The sequence below is a fragment of the Arachis hypogaea genome, chromosome 7, assembly GCF_003086295.3.
Source record: "Arachis hypogaea cultivar Tifrunner chromosome 7, arahy.Tifrunner.gnm2.J5K5, whole genome shotgun sequence".
Classification (NCBI taxonomy): domain Eukaryota; kingdom Viridiplantae; phylum Streptophyta; class Magnoliopsida; order Fabales; family Fabaceae; genus Arachis; species Arachis hypogaea.
The window spans coordinates 46,566,655-46,570,598 of NC_092042.1; the positions used below are offsets into that span (position 1 = coordinate 46,566,655).

The 3,944-nt window shown below is 38.6% G+C and overlaps 1 long non-coding RNA gene across 1 annotated transcript; it reads right to left on the minus strand.

The window, feature by feature from the left end:
• Positions 1 to 1,472: 1,472 nt before the first annotated feature.
• On the minus strand, positions 1,473 to 1,943 carry LOC112704072 (uncharacterized). Its single transcript, XR_003154762.3, has 3 exons — positions 1,836 to 1,943; positions 1,632 to 1,733; positions 1,473 to 1,553 (listed from the first exon to the last, which is right to left on the minus strand). It is a non-coding gene; the product is annotated as an uncharacterized lncRNA (long non-coding RNA).
• Between the last annotated feature and the right edge of the window lie 2,001 nt (positions 1,944 to 3,944).

The window sequence follows — 3,944 nt, forward strand, 5'->3', positions numbered from 1 at the left end:
AGCCTATACTAGTGAAGAAACAAGTGCATTTTGATTATGATAGTTCATCATTATGCATAAAACATTTAAATAATATCACAAAACACTGACACTAATGAGAATTCAAAAGGATAGCACAGCAACATAAAAAGGATAAAGGAAATAGCAAAGTAAAAAGAACATATAATTACCATAAAAGATGCCACATGTGTTATTTCAAAGCATGTAATAGAGGTCCTGGAATGATTCTTCCCAAGCAACTTGTCGTTTCCTTAAGAACTCCAATTCTATTGCATAAAAAAGAGAATATTGTAACTTGTGAAAAATGGAGAGGAAGATGATATGCAGGCAAGGAATGGGATCCGTTTGAAAGCTACTTGACAAACCTGCATCTGCTGTTGATGAGCTTAGCACTGATGTGAGAGATGGTGGCAGGATGGATTGAGGATACATCCATGAGTGCAAAACCTTGAAGCCCTGGGAGCCTCTCACATTTTGACCTGTTGTAGTACATGGCGGGAAGGAGAATTTGGGCTTGATATGATGTGTAAGTGACCTATGGACCCTGAAACTTGGATATAAATATGGTTTATGCAGAATGAAAACAAAGGACACAACAAGGATATTGGAACCATAGTGTGCTAGCAAGTAAAAGAAATCTTTACAAAGCACAAAAATATATATCCTCTCACCAATTCAAAGAAGATGATGATATCACCCGCATACCGGTCTTTAAAGTAAGATCCAGAGGAGCCTTTCGACCGAGAATATGGTATTCGGATATGGAATTGGCTGCAAAGCTTGATATCATATCTCCACATCTTTCAGTTGAGTCAGCAGCTAAACCAGTTCGGGCACATGGCTTTGGTGCAGCCAGACCTCTTAATGCTTTGCCCTATAATATCAAGTGATAACCTCCTTAAAATACAGAATCTAAATTATAATCCCACAACTTATGATTTCATACCACATCAACTGCAGTCAATCCAGAAGATTTATCAGCAGCTGAGAAAAGTTCAGAAACACTTTGAAAATTGACTTGGCTACACTCGGCAGTTGTTTGACAAGCTTGCAATATACCATCATTGTTAACTTCACCTGAAGTAGCAGAATTCTCCATGCTGCCAACAATTATGAATAGAATAAAAAATAGTGAAAAGTTGACAATGATATCAAGTGATGAATAGACAATGAGGCAAACCATGAACTCCCTTGCTGTCTCTTGGCAGCTGAAGTAGAAAAAACCAAAACATTCTTCAAGTTACTAGTAGTAGTTTTCTCCAAAGATGGATTTTCCTGAACATAGTAAGATAGTAACAATTTTAATTTGTTCAAACTTTAACCTCGATAACTATAAAATAATGAGAGAACTGTGATTGAATGAAGAAGTAAACCAACCAAGCTGAATAAGAATCATGAGTTTGGCAAATAAAATAACCTTTGCATTTTCTTTTCCAGAAACAACTCCAAACTTGGACTTTCTGGCCGAAAATACTTCATCAACACGCTTGTTGGTGTATTTTGGGCTCCTCAACATCCCTGGTCTCTTATCCACATTATCCATCTGATTGGTGCTGCAAACATAAATCAACCAAAATCTCTGAAATCTTGAAATTGGTGCTTAACATAGAGAATAGTCTTATATATGTTACCTCTGCATCCTTAACAATTGGTGCTTGCAGCCCATTAATGACTTCTTTTGCATCATATATCACTCTCGCATTCCTGTTATTTGTATCCTTCACTTTATTGTTCTGCCCCATCAAAATAGTTATGAAATTAGCATAAATCTAACATAGAATAGAATTAATCGTTTAAGAATCGATAAGTGAAAAATTTTAAAGACAATATAATACCTATCCCAATGACCATCAACTTCATACAGAACATTCAAAGTTTATGAATTAAGGATCTTCCCTTTGACCACTTTCTGATTTCCACCAAATCCAAGAAAAGAATGAGTTGATTTGTAAGATAAATCAGCCTCAAGTCCTGTCTCTATTGATTTTATATTAATTTTGCCAATCCAATCAATAGTAGGAACTGGAATTATTCCGAATAAAAGCTGATAATATTATCGTCTCCATTAGAATCAGTTTCGAACACCCTTAGCTCTATGATCTTACAACGAAGCATATTAACAAGGGTCATATCCAGTAGGTATGACACGAGAAAGCTAAAACCCCCAATTCATTAGAAATTGAATAAAGAACAAAACTAGAATTCAACACTAATAATAACAAGCAATGCTCAAATGTGACACGAAAAAAGCTTCTAACATAGACAGCATGGCAGAAATTGAACCAGACATAGAAAAATCCCAATTAAAAATGAAATTGTGATATAGGAACCCTAATTAAATTTAACACAGGCTAGTGGGAATTAAGAACCCTAATTGCCTAAATCAGGAAAAAAGAATTAAAAGCCTACCTGTCGTCGATGAGAGAGCGAATCGAGCAGGGATAGACGGAGCAGAGGCAGCACGATTAGCAAAGGAGACGTAGAGCAAAGCAGAAGAGCACGGCGAGGAGGTGGTGCGATGTAAGAGAGCTGCGGCGTCCTTGCGAAGTAGCAGAGCTTCGACGTCCTTGCGAAGTAGCATAGCTGCGGCGGCGGTGCGTTGTAACAGAGCCGCGGTGGTGGCGTGGCGTGGCGTAGCAGAGCCGTGTGAGGATGTGGTGCAAGGAGAAGAGCCATGTGATGGCGTAGCAGAGCTATGAACTCTTAGCTTTGTGCGAAACGATGATAGCGCGGGGGAAAGGGGGAAGAGGGGGAAAAATTCACTGGGTGTTATGTGCTTTGGGTAGGAGAGGAGGAATGAAAGACTGAAGGGCTTCGATGAAGAAGAAACAAAAAAAATTTCACTAAGTCCTATATACGTGTATTTTGGGTTTTTACATTAGGCAACGCTTTTAAAGCGCACCCAAAACATAACAAATAGGTTACTCTTTAAAAGCGCTCCCTTTGGTTAAAAAAGTGAAGCCATAGCTCTTAAGATAAGGCTACGCTTTATAAGTGATATCTAAAACATCTAAGGAGACGCTTTTCAAGTGATGCCACAAATGTGTTTTCTATTCTTCTACAAAAAGGAAACACGGAAAAAAGCGTAGCCTATTCTAAGAATAGGCTACGCTTTTCAAATGTAGCCTAAAAAAAGTGTGGCTGAATGGGTGTTTTTCTTGTAGTGGAATTTTCGAATAATAATAATAAATAAACAGAAAATAAAGATAGAAATACTTATGTAAATCATTGGTAAGAATTTCAGATAAGTGTATGGAGATGCTTTGTCCCTGTTGGATCTCTGCTTTCCTACTGCCTTCCTTCAATCCTTCTTACTCCTTTCCATGGCAAGCTGTATGTAGGACATCACCATTGTCAATGGCTACTTCCCATCCTCTCAGTGAAAAAGGTCCAAATGCTCTTGTCACAGCACGGCTAATCATCTGTCGGTTCTCGATCATGTCGGAATAGAATCCATTGATTCTTTTGCCTTTGTCATCACGCCTAACAATCGCGAGTTTGAAGCTCGTCACAATCATTCAATCCCTGAATCCTACTCGGAATACCACAGACAAGGTTTAGACTTTCCGGATTCTCATGAATGCCGCTAACAATTCTAGCTTATACCACAAAGATTCTGACTAAGGAATCCAAGAGACATGTGTTTGGTCTAAGGTAGAACGGAAGTGGTTGTCAGTCACACGTTCATGAGGATGGATGATGATGAGTGTCACAGATCATCACATCCGTCAGGTTGAAGTGCAACGGATATCTTAGAACAAGAATAAGCTGAATTGAAGAGAAAATAGTAGTAATTGCATTAAAACTCGAGGTACGGCAAAGCTCCACACCCTTAGTCTATGGTGTGTAGAAACTCCACCGTTGAAAATACATATGTGATCAAGGTTCAGGCATGGCCGAATGGCCAGCCCCCAAATGTGATCAAGAGATTAACGAAAAGACAA